The 22,247-nt window shown below is 38.9% G+C and overlaps 2 protein-coding genes across 3 annotated transcripts in view; both read right to left on the bottom strand.

The window, feature by feature from the left end:
* The window catches only part of TSPAN3 (tetraspanin 3), a 174,942-nt gene extending 169,021 nt beyond the window's left edge, over positions 1–5,921 (bottom strand). The window contains exon 1 of the mRNA XM_056128751.1: positions 5,916–5,921. The gene's annotated coding sequence lies outside the window, so the exon portion shown is untranslated. The remainder of the gene's footprint in view (positions 1–5,915) is intronic.
* Positions 1–22,247, bottom strand: part of PEAK1 (pseudopodium enriched atypical kinase 1) — a 268,078-nt gene that overhangs the window by 92,246 nt on the left and 153,585 nt on the right. The gene's annotated exons all lie outside the window — the stretch shown is intronic.

Here is a 22,247-nt window from a genome sequence, read left to right on the forward strand (position 1 = left end):
GAACTATGTGTGGGAGGCAGGAAGATGGTTAAAGGCTGGAGTGCATGCCTGGGCCCTGGTCTGATCCCCAGCACTGCATGGTTCCTGAGCACAGCTGTTGCGTGCAGCACCAGCAGCTCCGAGCATCACTCAAAGGCCTTCAAACCAAGAGACCAGACAAACAAAAGGAACTATGTTAGAAAAATTGTTAGTTAGCGAGAAAGCAATGACTTCTATAGCCTAAGTTGACTGGACAGCTTTCAGGCTGCTCCAAAAAATATCCATTTTTAAGTTATGAAGAGTATGACTGGACATTATTCCACACACCCAGATGAAAAGACAGAAAACACAATTCACTGAAAATGTAGATACCAAGAACGAACATGGAAGACATGAAAAAAAATTAAAAAAAGGGCATGGCACTGCCCACTCCCATTTCACAGGTAGCTCCAATTAGAAGACAGTATGAATAGCAGAATGTAAGATTAAAACCATCTCTGACAAAAAGCTAATGAGTCAGATATACAAAGGAAACCAGTGTGGTCTGCGCACAATTATCCAGCATGGTCAGCATTGAAGTGTCTACTTCTGGTTCTGTCTTTAAGACACAACTTTGAATTAGCCATTCAAAGGAAGGAAGAAAGGCAGAAGGGGAGAAAAGGAAGAAAGGAAGGCAGGAAGGGAGGAAGGGAGGAAGGGTGAGAGGGAGGGGGTGGAGGGGGGGGGAGAAGGAAAAATAATCCAGGCAAAGATTTTACATTCTCCACAAAACTGACTGAAAATGGATCTCTGATTCTAAATGTAAAATGCAACACTATGAAAGTTCTAGAATACAGACAAAATCTAGATGAGTTTGGGTTTCGCTATAACATTTTAGACACTACACAAATGGCATGCATTACTGAATAAATTGATTCATTGAACTTGATGAAAATTAAAAAAACTTATGCTCTGTAAAATGTAATTTGGGTGAAGAGAAAAAAACAAAGGTTGCGGCACTTGCCATTCGTTCATGTGGCTGTAGCTCCAATGATGACTCAAATCCTGTCACTGCATCTAGTCCCGAGTAGCACTAGGTGTGGCCCCTTATCATACCACCAGGAGTGGCCGGTGAGCACAGAGCTGGGTGTGGCTTCTGAGAACCACTGACTGCGCCTCACCCACGCTCAAAAATAATGTCAAGAAAATTAGAAGACAAGCCACATGTTGGGAGAAAATATTTGCCAAAGATATTTGAAAAAAAAAAACCCATGATCTCTAAAAAATAAAAAGAACAAAGAACCCTTAAAATGTGACATACCTGGGACCGAGTTAGGCTGACATAGATGTCTGCTACTTTGAAATCAAAGACACAGCACTAAGTTGTTCCCCCTAGACTTTTTAAGTACAGCTGGTAAGAAAATCCATTAAGCAAACTCTGCCAACCACCTAGAAGCTTTTTGTTATCCTTAAAGCTTCTATCTACTGGGTGACCATGCAAGGACTCTGACTACTATCATGGATGTCATACCTCTAAGTCACAGAGTAATTCTAAGGGGTAACTATTATTCTAACAAATGAGGAAGTAGGGATTTGAAGGGATTAAGATTCTAGCCCAACACCATATAGTTTTAAAGTAGCAAGATAAGAACCCAGTCCTGACTAACTTCAAAGTGCCACTGAATTCCATTAAATCATGCTGTCTCTATGTTCCTTGACAATCACTGCAAGCTCTTTGCTGAAATACTTTTCCAGTTTCTAATTTCAGCATATCCCAGTCCACTCTGTATTTGGCTACTCTCCTAGCTAAAGCCACCAGTAGTGCTGGGAAACTAGTATCTTCATTCTCAATATTGCTTCCCTGGACCTACACTGACTATGCTAGCAGCTTTTTCTTGGCGTGAAGGTAATTTATCCTTATTAACTAACACGGCCATTTCCCTTTCAACTCTATTAGTTGACTCACATTAACCAGTCAGAGGTTTCCTTCCTAACTTGATCTTCTTTTTAGGAAAAAAAAAATTACTCAGTGGTCCCTGGAATTCTAACTTCTTTAAGCAAACAAATAGAAAAAAAAAAATCATATAACAACAGAGATAACTGGATTATTTCAACTCACTTTTGAAAACAGTGAACTAGACATCTATGAATTCTAGAACAAGTAGTTTATAGGAAAAACACAATGTCCCTTCTGCCCAAGAAAAAGCTAGAATGATTTTAAAAAATTCTAGCTATTGTTTAGTATGAGATAGTAAATAAAACAATTTAAAAATGATGAATTGATGTCTAACGGGTGAAAAACGGGTTTTGTTAAGATAGAAAATGTAGCTGTGGAGAACTAATCTATTGATAAAAATCAAAGTAATGACTAAAAATTCATGAGTAATTATTAAATAATACATGCCCTTTATCAGCTCCATTATTACTTTGTGTAGCAGCTATGAAGCACAGGGTTGGATAAAAAGTATTCTTTGTTATTCATTTCTGAAGTGCTATCTTCTATTACTACAATTTAAAATAAGGAAAAGTTAAGTATTAGCTCTTGCAAATAAATTTACAGGACATATTCAACTGCTTATTGGCATAATGGAAAGCTGGAGCCATAGCACAGCGGGTAGGGCGTCTGCCTTGCACGCAGCCAACATGGCCGACCCGAGTTCGATTCCTCCGCCCCTCTCGGAGAGCCCGGCAAGCTACCGAGAGTATTCGATATGCCAGACACAGTAACAACAAAGTCTCCAATGGAGACGTTACTGGGCCCGCTCGAGCAAATCGATGATCAACGGGAGGGCCTTTTATTTATTATTTTTAAGAAACCAATGTTGAAAAAATTTCTATATAGCAAGAAAATAAATTAAAAATTAGATCTAAAAAAAAGCCTATTCTAAAATAACTGTTTTTCTTCAACCTAGAATTCCAGCATGCAAAGCATACTCCAAACCATTGAGTAATCTAAGATAACTCTTTTACCCTTCTGTTTTTAACATAAAATTAAAAAGTTGTAACATGTAATATAGATTTTGGGGGTTTTTTGGGGCCACACCCAACAGTGTTCAGGTCTTACTCCTGGCTCTGTGCCCAGTGATCACTCCTGGTGGGGCTCTAGGACAATATGGGGTGCCTGGAATCAAACCTAGGCTGGCTGTGTGTAAGGCAAGTGCCCTATCCTCTGTACTATTTTTCTGGCCCCAATATAGAAAACTCAAAATTTTCCATATACCCTCAACCACTGAGTCTAAACACTAGCAAAGAAGGATTTTCAAACTACCAAATAAAATCCAAAAGTGTATGCTATCTTTATCCCATTTCCCTATCCTTCAGGAAAAAGATGACTTTTTTTTTTAACCAGAAACTATCAAACCAGCTAACAGATGGCAAGGGCATTGAATCAAATCTAATTTGGGTTGAATTCAAGTTTGATTACCTGGAGACAAGAAAGCAATTTACCTATATTAACATCAAATGCTTAATGTTGATAAAAATGTTACAAAAGTATGATCTACTTGAAAACTTTCTGAGTCCCCTCAGGCTAACAAGTTATAAAACTCTAGCAGAATCACAAAACCTTTTGCTTCAGGATAAAGATTTACCTAATGCTGACTTACCTAATACTACGTTCTATGAGATGATGAGAGGATAAAATAAGATCTTTATTTTCAGGGATAAAATAAGATCTTTATTTTCAGGGATGGTGGTGGAGGAGAGATAGTACAGGGGATAAAGCACTTGCCTTGCACACAGCCAACATGAAGACTGCAGTACCAGCTGCAAACCCCAAGCACAGCCAGGTGTGGCCACAAAACAAGGTGTTTTTTCCCCCCTGCTTTTTAATTTGGTAGGTAAAATAATGGCCCAGCAAAGATGTCTATAAATTAACCCCCGAGACTTGCAGAAATGTCATTTTATATGACAATGCAACACTGTAGCACTGTCCTCCTGTTGTTCATCGATTTGCTCGAACCCGATTTGCTCGAACCGGCATCAGTAACATCTCCATTGTGAGACTTGTTGTTACTGTTTTTGGCATATCGAATACGCCACAAGGAGCTTGCCAGACTCTGCCATGCGGATGGGATACTCTCGGTAGCTTGCCGGGCTCTCCGAGAGGGACAAAGGAATTGAACCCGGGTCAGCTGCGTGCAAGGCAAATGCCCTACCCGCTGTGCGGATAGCTCCATCCCTGCAGATGTGATTAAATTAGAATCTTGAGGACAGTCCTAAGAATTATCTGGGTTAGTTTTAAAGAGAGGGTCCTTGAAAGTGAAGAAGGAAAATAGGAGAATAAGAGCAAGGGATATGACAGGAGAATGATTTTGAAGATGGAAATGAATCATAAGACAAGAATGTGGGAAGTCTCGAGTTGGAAAAAAGCAAGCAAAACAATTTTCTCCTGTAAGGCTTGTGGAAGAAACACAGTCTTGCCAAAAGCTGACTGAGACTAACTTCAGGCATCTGACCTACAGAACTGTAAATTAATAAATTTGTGTTATTTTAAACCACTAAGTCTGTGGTAATTTTTTTATAGCAGGAATATCAAAATAGTTTACTGTGTTTAGTCTTAGCTCTGACATCCTCACTAAGTGTTCTTAACTTAGTTATTTATGTTTCTTACTTTTAGTTTCCTGATCTGTAAAACTGGGGTTAACACTATAAACTGATGGATGCTAAAGAGAATACCTTCCGAGTGTTACTGAGTAAATGTCTAAAAACATTTTTAAAGCAAAAAACGCATTAAAAATGCAATAATTTTTAAAAACCTTTATGCAACTCGTAGTTCCCACATACACAAGAAATGTACATGAAAACGTCTACCACAAAGTTACTGGGAATACACTGATGTAAAAGTCTGTTTTTACAGACAGTTAAGAGTTGAAATTCTTTTAGATCTCGAAGTTCTAGAGGGGAAAAGCAGGATGTTTGCAATTCAATATCCCAAATCAAATATTCAGTATAAGGTCAAGACTTGAAATGTGGGGACAGATTGCTCAGTGATAAAACCTTGCCCTACCCCCAACCCCACCCCAACTGCCAACAGGCCAACAGTCCTGTCCCATATGCCGGAGTATCATCTAGGTCTTAACTTCTGCTGCTTCTTTCATGTTTCCCCCTAATTTTTAATTTAAAATTATTTTTATTTAGATACCATGATTTACAAAAAAATTTCAGGCATACATGTTCCAACTGCAATCCCACTGTCAGTGTCCCTCTACCAATGTCCCCAGGTATCCCTCTACCTCACCTCTGTAATAGATTTGTAAGTTTAATTACTGTAGTATGGGTTTCGTGCTTACAGCCATATTTGATCGTATGGCTTAAATAATTAGAGACACCATGACTCTATACCGCCAACGTGTTCAAGGCCCTGCTATTTTCTCCTATGTGACCTCCAAATTGCCTCTTCTTACTTCTACTCCCCACCCCCGTCCTCTTCCCATCTCTCCTTCTCTGGCCTTTCCACCTCTGCAATCCAGAGCCAATCAAAGGTCTGTCCACTTTTGATACCTTATACTCCTCTGTCATGTTATTCTATACATCACATATGAGTAACAACATTCAATATTTGTCCTTCTGACCTATTTCACTTAATACAATATCCTCCGGTTCTAGTGAAATGTATAATTTCATCATTCCCTATGACTGCATAGGATTCCATTGTACACAGATATCTCACTCTCATTATCCATCATCTGCCATTGGACATCTGGGTTGATTCCATATTCTAGGTATTGCACTAAGTGCTGCAATAAACAAAGGTCTCTGAGGTATCACCTCACACCAGCGAGAATGACATATATGAAAAAGATGAGAAACAGCTTGTTTTGGCAGGGATGTGACAAAAATGGAACTTAATGTATCCCTCCCGCATGGCAAAGCCTGGCATCAAATCCCCGTGACGTATTTGATATGCCAAAAACAGTAACAACAAATCCTACAATTTGTTGTGAGATATTACTGGTGCCCGCTCGGGCAAATTGATGAACAATGGGAGGACAGTGCTACAGTGCTACTGTAGGTGGGAATGTTGTCTGGTTCAGTCACTATGGAAAATGGTACAGAGATTTCTCAAAAAGATAAGGAGAGAGCTGCCATAAAACCCAGTGGTTTCAATCTTGGTCTCTACCCCCCAAGACACAAACATGTTCATAGATCTTGTGATCTCATACAGGATCATGTAACTGAAAATGGGGGGGGGAGAAGAAGAAAGGGGAGATGTCACAAAATTTTGGCAATGGTGAAAGGTTTCTGAATGGTCAGTACCCAAAATAATTAATTAATCTTTGGCACACTGCAACTAAATGTGAACAAGTACCACAACAGAAGTGTCTGACACTCAGTCATCAAAGCCACCACCAAAAAGTAGGGTAGGGGAATAAAAATTAAAAATTAAGTCAAGACCCTGGTTTGATTTTATTCTCAGGCTTTTTTGTCTTCCAGAAAAATATGACTTTCCATAGCCAAAGGTAAGCTAGAAGACAGATCCCTATGATCACATGATTTGACTAATAAATCTAGAAAGAACTGAGATGATATGGTTTGCAACTTATACTAAGGCAGTTCATGCTCGAGACAGATTACTTCCTGGGTTTTCTATCTCCAGATATGTCCTATTTTGTTACCGTAGGGATCAACAACTGTGGCCCGTGAATCAAATTTGGTCTACCATCTTTTTAGGTAAATAAAGTTTTATTGAAACATAAGCATACCATTATATATATGTAAGGAAAGGAAGTTTTGATCATAATGTGATCATAATTTGTTACTATATAAATGAAGAATATTTTCTCTACTGAATTAATATTAATTAAGCATTAATTAATATTTACTGAATATCTTAATCTACTGGCTCTTCACACGCTACCTGTCTGAATGCAAGGTTCCGTCCCAATGGAAAACCAGCAAGACTGTACTACTATACAAGAAAGGAGACATCCACGACATTGGCAACTATCGCCCAATCTGCCTATTGTCTGTCATCTACAAACTATTCACTCGAGTCATCCTGAATAGGATTAGCAGAACACTAGATGAAGGACAACCATGTGAACAAGCTGGATTCCGAAAAGGATTCAGTACCATCGACCATATCCACACAATAACCAAGCTCATTGAGGTATCTCGGGAGTTCAAGATGCCGCTCTGTCTAACGTTCATTGATTTAAAGAAGGCCTTTGATTCTGTTGAGACGGAAGCGGTCATGGAAGCCCTAGCCAATCAAGGCGTACAAACTCAATACATCAGGATCCTTCGTGAGCTCTATTGCGGATTCACTACCAAGATCTCACCATTCTACAAAGAAGTAATCATCCATATCAAGAGAGGGGTTCGGCAGGGTGATACCATTTCACCGAAACTCTTCAGTGCCACCCTCGAGAACATCATGCGACGACTGGAATGGGAAGGAATGGGAGTGAAGATAGATGGTCGGCAACTACACCACCTCCGCTTTGCTGATGACATTGTTCTAATAACACCAAACATCAGCCAAGCGGCACAAATGCTGGCCGATTTCGACCGTGAGTGTGGAAAGGTCGGACTACAGCTGAATCTTACGAAGACAATGTTTATGAGAAACAGCCTCGTTCCTGACGCCCCATTCGCTCTCAACGGAACGACCATCTCCGAGTGTAATAGCTATGTGTACCTAGGTCAAGAAGTCAACATGACAAATGACCTGGCACCCGAGCTGCGCAGGAGGAAGAGAGCGGCTTGGAATGCCTTCAAGAACGTCGAAGAAATAGCTAAGAGGACGAAGAACCTCCGGCTCCGGGCACATCTCTTTGATTCCACTGTTCTTCCTGCATTAACATATGCCTCAGAGACCTGGGCCCTACGCAAACAGGATGAGAACGCTATTCAGGTCTCCCAAAGAAGAATAGAAAGAGCTATGCTTGGAATATCACGTTTCACTCAAATGAGAGAAAGAATCCGGAGTTCCGACCTCCATCGACGATCAAGAATCAGGGACGCTGTCTCGTTTGCCAAGGCGTCGAAAATCAGATGGGCTGGTCATGTAATGAGATTTAAAGACGACTGCTGGACTAGAGCTGTTACCGACTGGATTCCACGGGATGTCAAAAGACCGCGTGGCCGCCCACCTACCAGATGGTCAGACTTCTTCATCAAGATCATGAACGATCGGTTTGAGGCTCTTCGTGTTCCTCGAGCGAACAGACGCCATTGGGTTACACTAGCACGCGACAGGGACAAATGGAGACGTTACTGGCGCCCGCTCAAGCAAATCGACGATTAACGGGAAATCAAGTGATCAAGTGACTGGCATTATATACCATGTTCCTTTTACCCCATCTTTTCTTATGGTCAATATGTGGAAAGGAACTAATAATCATTGTGTATAAAGGTATGCCAGGAGGGACCAGAGAGATAAAATAGTGGGTAAGGCACTTGCCTTACACGTGGCCAACCTGGGTTCAACACATGGAGCCTCATGTTAACTCCTGAGATTCACCAGGAGTGGTCCTTGAGCACAGACCAAAAGTATAGCTGGGTGAGACAACAAAGAAAAGAAGAAAGGAAGGGAGGGACAAAAGAACGGAAGGAGGGAAGAGACAAAGGAAGGACCAGGAATCTAATTAAAAGAAATGAAGGACTGGTAGAAAAATAGATATGTCAGGATTAAAAATGCGTAACTAAGGAATTTTTAAAATAAACATATTTAGAGAGCATTTTTATTTCCATTGTTCACAGCTGAATAAACAAAGCTTAAGGAGAGTGAATCTCCAATGTTAGACCATTAGAAGTATTAGGAGGCCTGAGATGGGACTTTAGCTCCAGGCTTCTCAGTTTCTTAGAGCCTCTTTGCATCACTTCTACCCTATAAAGTCTTGAATTCAATTATCTCTATCGAGTATTTATTGGATAACTGTGCATCTTAAATGACTACTGGTTCAAGCATTTTTGTATTAAAGTTCCTCTTGAGAAATTTAAAGCATGCCTTGTCTTCATGTATTTTCCATGGGGAATTAGAATTGCCTTAGTTTTGAACAAAAAAGATAAACCAGGCTCCTAATTTTAAAAATATATTTCGATTCTGCTATTCATACAATTTTGTTACTTAATGTGTACAAATATCCCTCAAATTCAATAATGTAGGATAGTGACATCTGAGACTCATGAGAGAATTAAATTAAAAATAGCTTTTTTTAAAAAAACTAAATTTAGTTTGTTACAAAGGTCAGCTTGGCTGTAATATATGACATAAGCCAAACAGAACATTTTTGCTTTTTGTTCCCATGCCTAAACCTATATTTCCAGTATGCACATCACCTGCAAACAACAAACAAGGACAATGCTATCCCAGAAGTCCTATGAAAAGGTCATTGGGGACTGGGGAGACAGTGCAAAGGTCTGGAGCGGATGCATAGCAAGTTCAAGGCTCTGAGTTCAATTCCCAGCACTGATACCTTCTAAATACTATCAGGTACAGCCTGGTGGCCACAGCGCACTGCAGGATGTAGCCTTGTTGACCTCAAGCAACACCAGGTGGGCCCTAGTATCCACACTGGGGCTAAGTAGCACATTGCTGAGTCCTCGTACTGAATTATCAGGCTTGCATGGCCAGGCTGAGAACTGCTGGGAATGGTCCCTGGAGCCTCTGAGAATCAGTGGGAGGCCTGTGCTTCTTGGACCCTTCAGTGCTAGGGATTACCTAGGCCACTTAGTGGTGCTTGCAGGCCTCAAGGACCTCCAGGGCTGCACCCAATGATGCTTGGGAGACACAGTGTCATTTGCATGCAAGGCCTGCACTTTAACCCCAGTGCCAGATTTTTTGACTCCACAATGAGAAACTTTTTAAAGGAACATATAAACGTAGAATCTTAAGTGGTGGTCGAAAATCTTTTGTTGAATAAAAGAGATTTTGAATGATTACAATTTCTATGATCAATGTACTTTCAAAGCAGTGCATATGAATTCAGGAAAGACTCAAATTCAGTTAACCAGAATTTATCATTAAATACACTGATGCTCTATCAACTATTGTATCCCTTTGGTGGGGGATACTTGGCAGTACTCAAGGATTACTCCTGGGGGGAACCAGGGGGCCAATATGTGGTGCTGGAGGTAAAACCCGGGACAGTTTAAGGGTCTTAAACTCTGTTTTTGGAAAAAGTAAATAAATGTCAAGATTTTTAAAACAAAAAAAATCAGACTTTGGGAAAGCCAAGATAAAATTAGAAATGGTCCTTGACTTTAAGGAAATTTGCTTAGGAAAGTTGAAATATATAAATAATAACTAGTATTTAATTATCTACAAATAAAGACTTCTGAAAAATGAATATAACAAACAGCACTTCATGACCTTCAAATAGAGTCATAAAAAATGAAAAATTGCTTCCAGAAGAAAAAATTAAAGGAAGATCTTATAAATAGGTGGTATAAACTTATTTTTCATTTTTGCTTACTATGGTATTATTTACAATAATAAAATTCACCAATTCTAAGTGTACAGTTGATAGTTGTGGTATATAATTGTGCAACTACTACAAGAGAGATGAGAGCAATTAACTCACTCAAAAAAGTTCCCATATGCCCTTTGCATTTGCTTTTTTTCCTCTCAAAATTCCTGGACCCAACAACCTGCTTTTTACTTACTAAAACTATTCATTTTCTAGAATTTTATAAAAATTGAATCATACAGTATAGAATTTGTATTCAAACTCTTCCAGTATAATATTTTTTGAGATTCATTCATGTTGCTTTGTCTTCTAGCTTCTTGTTCCTCTTTATTGCTAATAGAATCCTGTGGGATCACTATGACGAAAAATATCACCCCATTATTCATTGATTTGCTCAAGCGGGCACCAGTAACGTCTCCATTCGTCCCTGTCACGTGCTAGTGTAGCCCGATGGCATATTGGGGGCCCTTTCAGGATCAGGAGAATGAGGACCATCAATGTTACTGTTTTTGGAATATCGAGTATGCCACTGGTAGCTTGCCAGGCTCTGCTGTGGGTGGGATACTTTCAGTAGCTTGCCGGGTTCTCTGAGAGGGATGGAGGCTTTTGGGGCAGCCTCTAATCACCTTTACAGGTGTTCCCAGTCAGACATATATGCAGGCAAGATAATCTCAGTAGCCTGCTGGGTTCTTTGAGAACGAGAACTAGACAATGAGAGGTCCTGTGGCCACACTTGCTTCCAGGAACTTGGTTTTATAGTCTCTGGATCTTGGCCGTTGATGGGGTTACACGGCAGTTGGTGGGTTTAACTGTCTAGCGACTGGAAGATGGGCGATCTGGGTGGACGAGGCCAAGTCCCAAACCGAGCAAGCTTGGAGAGCTCAGCCCCTGGTCCTGCACACCTGGGTTCCCCTGCTGGTTCCTTCATGCGCGTGGAGTGGTCTCAGCATGGCTGTGTCTGGATTCTGGAGGTCTTCAGCTGTCAGGGCTCTGCTCGGGGTGGAGAGGGAAACTCAACCTGTCCCCGTCCAAGGGGCCCCGGTGAGGAAAGCCAGGCACGGGGCAGGAGACTGCATTGTTTTCTTCAGGAACTTGGCTTTTTATAGTCTCTGGATCTTGGCCGTTGATGGGGTGACACGGCAGTTGGTGGGTGTAACTGTCTAGCTATTGGAAATGTCTTCCCGTGGGATATTTATACTAAACACTGTAGCACTGCAGCACTGTCCTCCCGTTGTTCATCAATTTCCTTGAGCGGGTACCAGTAATGTCTCCATTGTGAGACTTGTTGTGTACTGTTTTTGGTATATCAAATCCGTCATGGTTAGCTTGCCAGTCTTTGCCACATGGGCAAGATACTCTCGGTAGCTTGCCGGGCTCTCCGAGAGGGGTGAAGGAATGGGGTTGCCTGGGTTGGCTGCGTGCAAGGCAAGCACCCTACCCGCTGTGCTATCGCTCCAACCCTTATACTAAACACTGTCACTGTCACTGTCACTGTTCTCCCGTTGTTCACTGATTTGCTCAAGCAGGCCCAGTAACGTCTCCATTGGAGACTTTGTTGTTACTGTGTCTGGCATATCGAATACGTCACGGGCAGCTTGCCAGGCTCTGCCGTGCTGGCGAGATACTCTCGGTAGCTTGCCGGGCTCTCTGAGAGGGGCGGAGGAATCGAACTCGGGTCGGCCATGTTGACTGCGTGCAAGGCAAACACCCTACCGCTGTGCTATTGCTCCATACTAAACACACAATTTGTAATTTATATTATGTTTAAAACTGAGTTTTTTGCTATTAGAATAATGCTGTTATGAAATGGTTTTTAGCGATTATAAATAATGCTTCTATAAACATTAAAGCACATTTTTGGTATGTGTTTTAATTTTGCTTAAATTAGTATCTTAAGTGAAAATGTAGGGCTGAATGGTGAATGTATGTTTAAATGTTTCTGCCATATTTTTCAAAGTGCTATATTATTTTGCATTCCTACTAGAATACAATGAGGTTGCTGGTCATTTTTTAAAATTTGCATTTTTCAGGAACAGAGATGGTATAGGGCTAAGATGTTTGCCTTGCAAGTAACAACTCCAGTTAGATTTCCAGCCACATATGGTCCTCTAAAAACCACTGGGGTGGCTCCTGAGCACAAAGTTAGGAGTAGCCCCTGAGCACTGCCAGGTATGGCCCAAAATCCACCCAAAAAATGATAAAATAAAAATTTTTTTAGAACAGATGGTTTTGGACATTTCTCCATCTGATTATTAATCATTCATATATCTAATATGAGGTGTCCAAATCATCTGTCCATTTAAAAATTGAGTTGTCTTCCTGAGACAACTTCTGAATGAAAACCCTTTCTCAGATATATGTTTTATAAAATATTTCTCCACATTGATAGATGGCCTTTTCCCTTTGATGGCTGGCCTTTCTGTTTTCTAAAGTGGTTTATCAGTAATTCTGATAAAGGACAATTTATCAATATTTTCTTTTAGTTTGTGCTTTTGATCTACACTTTAAAAAGTCTTTGAAAAACGCATCTCACAGGGATTTTCTCCTGTTGTGTCCTTCAAAAGCTTAATGGCTTTACTTTCACATTAAGGTTTAAGATCCAATTTGAACCCAATTTTATATACAGTATATGGTAAAGATTTAGGTTCATTTTAGCTCATACAGATGGTCCCTTGTTTTGGGACTAGTTATTGAAAAGACTCCTTCATTGAATTAACATGGAATTTGTAAAAAAAATCAATTTTTCATATACGCTTGGATCTATTTTTGGACTCTTATTGATCTATGTGTCTTTTTGTCAGTATCACACTGTTGATTACTATATTCTTATATTAAATAAAATCAAGTAGTTTAAGTTTTCTAACCTATTACCAAAATAGTTTAGTTGTCTAAAATAGTTTTAGCTATTACGGGTCCTTTATCTTCAAATATACATGTTGTTGTTGTTGTTATTTTTGGGTCACACCTGGTGATGCTCAGGGGTTACTCCTGGCTCTGTACTTCAGAATCATTCCTGGTGGTGCTCAGGGGATCATATGGGATGTTGGGGATCAAGCCCAGGGCCTGCTGTGGACAAGCCAAGTGCCCCATCCACTATACTATCACCCCACTCCCCAAATACACATCTGAAAATCAGTCTGTTACATCTTTATAAGAGACTTCTGAATTCTGATTTGGATTGTACTGAGTAAATACTATTTGGGGAGGACTATCATCTTAGAACTTGGAGCCCACAGATTGATGACACAATACACTGGGCTGTTTATTTGGGTCTTCTATAATTTCCCGTGGCAAAGTTTTTACTTTACAGTATAAAGGTCTTCAGGTCTTTTAAATATTAAAAACAATTTCATCTTAAATATTTTGGTTTCTTTTTTTTTCTTTTGCTTTTTGGGTCACATCCAGCTATGCACAGGGGTTACTCCTGGCTCATGCACTCAGATATTACTCTCAGTGGTGCTAAGGGGACCATATGGGATGCTGGGAATCTAACCCGGGTCAGCTGCCTGCAAGGCAAACACCCTTCCCACTGTGCTATTGCTCCAGCCCCATTCTGGTTTCTTAATTGTAAGTGGTAATTGGTATTCATTCCTCCCCCATCACCCTGGAACTGGAGAAACAGTACAGGGTTAAGGCATATACTTGACCCCAGTTAGATCCCCAGCACCGCATGATCACCTAAGCATCACTGGGTGTAGCCCTGGAGGATCCGAGTACCATCAGCATGGCCCTGGTACTATTTGGCACTGGAGACCACAAGGAGCACCACATCCATGAGCCAGAGCATTGAACTGTCAGGCCCAGTTGGCTAAAAATTGCCAGGAGTGGCCCTGGGGCCACCTGAGTACTGCTTGGGAGGTCTACTCCACTCAAAGACTCATATTTTATGTATTGCTATTATTTAACAATTAGTTTCATATATTGACATTGACTGTGTATACTATAATTTTGCTAAGTTCATTTTTAATCTAAAATATTTTAAAAGTAGGTTGGAGAAATAGCACAGTTGGTGGGGCTTCTGCTTTGCATGCAGCCGACCCAGGGTTGATCCCCAGCACGCCGTAAGATTCCCTGAGTCCCTCAGGAGTGGTCCCTGAGTGAAGAGCCAGGAGTGAGCCTTGGAACCACTGGCTATGGCCCCAAAATCAAAACAATTTTTAAAATTATTTTCTTTAGGGACTGAAGATTGAATTCAGGGCTTCTTACAAGCAAACAAAGTTTCTACCACTAAGCTACACCCCCAGTGTTTTTATTTTAAAGTTAAAGGCCCTCCCGTTGATCGTCGATTTGCTCGAGCGGGCCCAGTAACGTCTCCATTGGAGACTTTGTTGTTACTGTGTCTGGCATATCGAATACTCTCGGTAGCTTGCCGGGCTCTCCGGGCTCTCCGAGAGGGGCGGAGGAATCGAACTCGGGTCGGCCATGTTGGCCGCTTGTAAGGCGAACACCCTACCCGCTGTGCTATCGCTCCAGCCCATTTATTCTTATTTTTTAGGGGTTTCTATATACATGATCATGTCACTTGCAAATAAAGCAACTTTCAATTCTTCCTTGCCAACCAGTATACCTGAAATTTTTTTGTGATTGCTTGTTTGGGGGTCATATTCCAGTGATACTCAGGGTTACCCCCACCTCTGTGGTCAGGGAACACTCTTAGCGGGGCTCAGGGGATCATATGTCTTGCCAGAGATCAAACCCAGGTCATCCGAATGTAAGACAGTCGCCCTACCCTCTGGACTCACTCTTCAACCTTGTATGCCTTTACTTTTCGCTTTATTGCACTAGTCAAAACTTGTGGAACATTAACTGAAGGTGTTGTACTGGACATCCTTTTTTACTTCTTTCTTTCTTTCTTTCTTTCTTTCTTTCTTTCTTTCTTTCTTTTTTAAAAAAGATTACCTCAATTAGGCTGAGGAATTTACCTTATACTACTGCTTTGATACACACTTTTATCATGGAAAAGTATTAAATTTTCTTCAATGTTTTTCCTGCATTTATTCATTTATTGAAAGAATTGTGCCGTTTTCCCCTCTTACATTCTAAATGTGAATCATATTGATTGTCAGATAGCAACCCAACTATGCATTCCAGGATAACTGTATTATCCATTTTATTTATTGTTGGATTCAATTAACTAATACTTTAAAGGAATTATGCATCAATTTTACTTATGAATACAATATGCAGCTACTTTTTTTCTTGGCATTTCTCTGGTTTTGAAATCAGAATTATATTATCCTCATAAAATTTGCAGGAAAAAAGTATTTCCTCTCCACACATTTCTTGAAAATTTTTGTACAGTTATAGTAGTTTTTTTTAATATTTGATAGAATTCTCCAGTGAAACTAGGTGCAGGGTTTTATTTTGGAGCGTTTTAAAACATGAATTAAGTTTCTCTAACTGCTACAGGGCTTTCTAATGTCTTCTTTGATAAATCTGGACAATTTATATGTCAAGAAATGTTCTCATTACATATAGGCTGTTAAATTTATTAACATAAAGTTTTGCATAATGTTCTATCATTCTTTTATTAGCAAAGCCTGCAATAATGTTCCTTTTTACATTTTGAATATTAATAATTTGTCTTCACTCAGTAATTTTTGGGTTTGTTTTGGGTCATACCTGATAGTGCTCAGGGCTTATTCCTGGTTCTATGCTCAGGGACAGCTCCTGGTGGGACTTGGAGGATCATATGGGGTGCCGGGACAGAACTCAGGTCAGTCATATGGAAGGCAAGTGTCCTATAGACTGTTACTATCTTTCTCACCCCTTCACTTAGTAACTTTTTCTCAAAAAACCAGCTTTGGGTTTTACTGGCTTTCATCTTTTTTCAAAAAATTGAAAAAGACCTCTGCCACATATGGGATAGAGAGAAACATGGTAAGGGAGCAACAAATGGCGAAAATCATTGAAACTGGAGATTTTGTCTATGAAACTGAGCTTAGATAGGAGGGAAGACTGTTGGGAGGGGCCTTGGTGTGGGAAGTGGTGGGAAGTGGCTGTCAGGAGGGGCCTTCAGGTGGGAAGTGGTGGGAAGCAGGCACCCTGGTGATGAGTGGAGCAATGGAATTATTTTTATTATTAATTTTTGGCAATGGTATCACGTGCACTTGAGAGAAAAAAACATCTATTTTGTCACTAGTTGGTTCTATGGTCTTTCTACTACACTGTTTTGTTTTGGGGTCACACCTGGTGATACTCGGGGCTTATTCCTGGCTCTTCACTCAGAGATCACTCCTGGTGGTGTTCAGGGGACCAAACGGACTGCTAGGGACTGAACCTAGGTCAGCCACATGTAAGACTACCTTACCTGCAGTACTATCACTCTGTTAGAACATATTCAATTTAAATTAGGAGGCTCATAGCACTTTTGGATAATCCGTTTGATGAGAGCTTTTCTATTTTCTTTTTTTTACTGCCACACTCATGTCATGGTGCTCAGGGGCTATTCCTGCACAGGGGAATATATATGGTGACGAGGATTGAACTGGGGTGAGCCACATGCAAAGCAAGTACCCTCCTCGGTGTACTCTCTCTCTAGCTCTTGTTGGAATTGTTTTCTTGCCTAGCTGCATTAATTGATGACCAATATGATGCTCAAATAAACTATGAAGGTAAAGCTCTACTTTGTCAAATAATTCTCTTTTTTGTTTCACATATTTTGAAGCATGCTGTTGTGTACACAAACAATTATGTTATGTCCTTATTAGATGCCAGTGTTACTTTCCTGGCATTTTCCCCAAAGTAAGTCCTTACTCAATGTGTCAATTACCAGAGGCTAAGTGATAAAAAATAAAAGTGAAATTCCTATGGCATATTCCCATCTGATGACAAAAATACCACTAAACTCATAAATAGCCCAAGTGCTTGTAATACTAAAATTTGTATTCATTCACTTTTTAAACCTGGCATTTCCAATTCAGGGTTGCACATGGCCAGAAGCTAAGCGCTCCTGGCAGCTCAGAGTGCAAGGTCAGAAGCAACTTTCTCTTATCTCTTGTTCCTCCCCCAGCCCCTTTACTTGAACAGTTTAGATATGCCAAGTATTTAGGATGCAGGAAGCAACCAAAGTACTGAGAAATAGCCCGCACTGACATGGGGAAAAGATGCAAACTCCACATAATCAGTAAGGAGCCTCGGGTAGGTTTCTTTTTCTCATCGATGTCATAATGAAATGACTTTGAGCAAAACATTATTAAATATCTGCTACACTATGTTTTTCATTTTATAGCAGTTGTCCCTAAGGATTATAATGATAGTATCCCATTTCTATAATATACATATTTATATAAAATAACACATAACATTTTATACTATATGCATATTTTTACATATTAGTTTACTTAAAAGTGAATAATGGACTATTTGACACAAAGCATACAAATTTTGCAATCTGATAGCTCCAAAAAATATGATAAAATTCACAAGATAATGTTGTTTTAGTTTTCAAAGGCTAACACAGTTTATAGAGAAATTAAGAGGAAAAGGGGCAAAAGTCTTATGTTTTTCCAGATATTCAGAATTTATGATATTCTTTCTTTGCTCCTTATTAAATATTCAAGTTTTTATCAAGAATTATTCATCCTGGCCTGAAGAATATCCATTGTAATCTCATGATAAAAGTCTCTTGATAACAATTTTTCTTAGTTTGTTTTTCTTATATTTATAAAATATTTTGTTTTATTTCTTTTATGTGTGTTTTTTTTTTCTAGTCTATTGAGATATCTCTGGGTCCTGCTTTCACTTTTTTTAAGCTTTTTTGGGTCACACCTGGCAATGCTCAGGGGTTACTCCTGGCTCTGCACTCAGGAATAACTCCTGGCAGTGCTCAGGGGACCATATGGGATGCTGGGGATCGAACCCAGGTCGGCCGTATACAAGGCAAATGCCCTACCCGCTGTGCTATCGCTCTAGCTCCCTGCTTTCATTCTTAAGTAGATTTTTGTTGGGTATAGGATTCTTGGTAGACCTGCATTTTCCTTTAGTACTTTTAAGATGCGATTCTGGTCTCTTCATCTTCACTGGTTTCTGATGAGAAGGCAACTATAAAATACACATCTAATAGATCATAGCAAATTTGTTCATTTTTCTTCAAAATTTGTTTTCCTGTTTTCACCTTGGACAATTAATATTAATAACTTTGAGATCATATACTCTTTCCTTTGTCATGTCTACTTTGCAGTTAATTTCATCCAGTGATTTTTTATCCTCAGAAACAACAGCAATCAGTTACAGAAAATTCATTTTACTTGGTGAGATTTTCATGCATGAAAGACATGTTTTGTTTTACTTAGCTGATAATAACTATAATAGCTGGTTTAAAACCTTTGCTTTTAAATTCAGCCTAAGATTGGAATGAACGGATTTTTTTCAATTAAAAAATGTGTTCTAATACCCATCCCTCCACCAGTGCCCATTTCCCACCACCTCAGATCCCAGTATCCCTCCCAAGCACAAAAATTTGTAAGTCTACAACTGTACTTCATGGTGTTTCACTAATAAAAATTAAAAAAAAAATAAAAAAACACATTTGCTTTCCAAAATAAAAGCAAATTCTATTAAATAAATTCCAAATTCTATTAAATAAATGCCCAGTACTAATAAACAAAAAAATTGTGTTCTATTTTTCTGCTTCTTTGTATATCAAGTAAGTTTTATTTTATTGTGAAGATTATAAGTTGCTACCTTTTTTCTCTACTGAGTATTATTTCTTTTGATTTAGTAAATAATCCCCTGGCTAGGCTCTAACCAGAAATTAATTTTTCTTCTGTAACAGAATTTATTTTTAGTGATCTGGTCTAAGTATATTCTGGGCACGTAAGGTTATTTATAGATAAAGATAAAAATCTGGAGATCTGTCTGGCTCTTCCTCTTGCAAGTCATACTCCCTTGTATAAGCCCATATTCTTTTTTTTTTTTCTGATTTATCAGGTTTTTCTGTCTAGGCCTCACCACCACCCATCTCATACTACATAGACAGCTCTCATTTCCTAACTTTTCAGGGGGAATCAGTTGTATAGAAACTTATCTTCCTCCTCCAATTGAATGTAGTTTATTTTCAGGAACAGTATGGAGAAAGAAGTACAGGGCACTCAAGGCTATTCAAGAAAGATCTGGATACGGAGAAATGGCTTAACAGACTGAGGTTCAAACCCCAGCACCACCTGGTCCCTAAGCACTGCCAAGAGCAGCTCCTAAGCACAGAATTGGGAAGAGATACACAGTACCCCAAACCAAAAAATGCAACGACATAAAGAAAGGCAAGGAACTAAAGCGTAAGACAGCGAGATGCAGTGAAGTAGGAAATAATACTCTAATGTTAAATTAGAATTAAATCGTGCTAACTGTTTTATATCAACTAGGCCTAGGAGTATGGTCAATGAAATACACATTTTTAGCGAAAGGATGATGCAATTCTACCTACCCTTTAGATTAAGATGGATCTATCTGTACCTTTTAAAATGAACTACAACACAGATTAGATAGGTAGATTAGTGAGTAGGCCATTCCAGGAGTGCAGATGGGAGATAATGAGCCTGAAATCTGACTAGTGGCAGAAATAAATGGAAATGAGATAATTTAGTAAATGATTAATTGGAGGACCTTGAAATTCTTCAATAATCTGATTATCACAATATGCTAAAAATAATAAAAAAATATGATTATCACAAAATGATCAAATTGCAGTTATTTGGCAGAATGTGTATCCTATTATTTGTTTACAATGAAGACTAAGAGCAAATAAATGTAAAATTATTTCTCTCGGCATATGTACCTGGTTCATCTGGTAAACGACAGATAACTACAGACTATAGTTACAAGGACCCTGGCATCAGGTATGTATCCTTTAATCAGACATACCTCTATTGGTAGGGAACAAAAATCAATCTTATTTAACAAACCTACTCCTATTCCCAATAGAATATGAAATCCCAGCAATGCAAACCTAATTATAGAATTACCTGTGCTATCAATGCTTTTACACCAAGAGTTTAGACCTAATACAGGAAGGATTAAAATATTTTTATTGAGATACTGTAAAAACTAAAATGACTTTTAAGTTATCACTATCATAAAGAATAAAACTCTAACTAAAACAATATATGGCACTTAAAAGGTGTTCTTTATCTCCAAAATTCCTTTTTGTCATTAACTAAAATTTCAAATTTAATATTCTTCTGTAGTTTTGTAATTATACTAGTGATTTTCAACTGCCAATCCATTCAGGTGCCTTTTTACACAGGTGTAAGAAGGTTGAAAAAACCCACAAATTTTATATACCAAAACAAGCTTATTAATAAATAATTCTTTAATGTTACCAAAGTTAATAATTTTATTTTGTTAATAATTTTATTTTTGATTTGTGTATAACTCATTTGTTTCTTATATAGAGAGAATAGAGTGTAGATGTCACAACATTCCCTCCCCTTTACATACGAAAAGAATACATATATTTACAGGTATAATCCATTTAAGTATGACAAAAGGAAAATATAATTGGATTTTTGTCTTTTGTTTTTTTGAAATATGGGAAGAGAAAGAAAGTATTCTGGTCAAGAATAACTACTACAGAGTCAGAGAGATAGTAGAGTGGGTTGGGCACATATGGTACCCCCGAGTCTCCTTAGAAGTGATCTCTGAGCACAGAGCCCTGATAACTGCTCAATATGGCCCAAACTTTTTTTAAAAAAAAGAATAACTACTATAAAAAGCACAAATATAATGTTTCTCAACGAAATGAATGAATGGCATTGGAATTATTCCTAACGATTTTGTAAAAGATGAGGGAGATACTGGTAAAATTTGCTTAGAGAGCCAATTAAGAAAAAGTATAATATGTAATATAATATGTGTTGAAATTCACATGACATAAAAATGACAACTTTGATTCAGAATCTAAGGAAGCAGAACACATGTAAGGTCTTGAAAGTGACAATCCTATTGCTTATTAGTACTGAGAAGATATTACTTGAGGATGAAATGCTTTCCTTTTCATTAATGTCTGGATAGATTTGTTAGATAATTGAGAAATTTGTCCATGATATCTAAGAATATTACTTCCAGTGGGCTACCTTATAAAATGCATAAGATATAAGATAAATTTAAAGACTGAAGACATATGTCCAAAGGCTGGAGCCCATACTTTACAAGCAGGAGTTCCAGATTTGGTCTCTGGCACTGCAGTTCCCCTGAACACTGAAAATGACTCCTGAGCACAGAGCCAGTGTACCCAGATGTGGCCCAAAACACATCTCTCCTCATAAAATGTAAAACAACATTGAAAAAAACAACTAACTGCCTAATAAAGAGTGGATACCAAAAAAGTACTCTTTTTTCCCCCTTTAAAACCATGCCCTAACATCAAAGGGGGGGAGGGAGGAAGCATATTTAAAAAACTTCTACAGGGGTCATAGAGAAAACAGAATGACAGAATGGGTAAGGCACTTACTGACTTGGGTTCAACCCTGGCACACTCCATGCGGTCTCCCCAGCTCCACCAGGAGTGATCCCTAAGTACAGAGCCAGGAGTAAACACTGAGAACCTCAGGGTGTGCCTGCCCTGACGAAACAAAAAACAACAGCCTGTCCATGACCCCCCCAAAAAAAAACCCCAACCTTATACTCTTAATCTTTCAATTAATTAAATGTTCACAATTTATCTCAAAGGCAATGTTATGCCTAACAACTAATATAAATAGTTTTCCATAGGATGCTAAGTACATAGTTACTTGTGTTAGGTGAATAAGACACAACTTAAGATCCAATGATAGGGAAGTAGAGCAATAAGATGAACTTTATAGTTATTAAAATGGTTACTTAATGACATTGAAAATGTTCATACAAACAACAAGTTTAAAAAGAGTAGCACTGTAA

This window comes from Sorex fumeus, unplaced genomic scaffold, assembly GCF_029834395.1.
Source record: "Sorex fumeus unplaced genomic scaffold, SorFum_2.1 ptg000067l, whole genome shotgun sequence".
NCBI classification, from domain to species: domain Eukaryota; kingdom Metazoa; phylum Chordata; class Mammalia; order Eulipotyphla; family Soricidae; genus Sorex; species Sorex fumeus.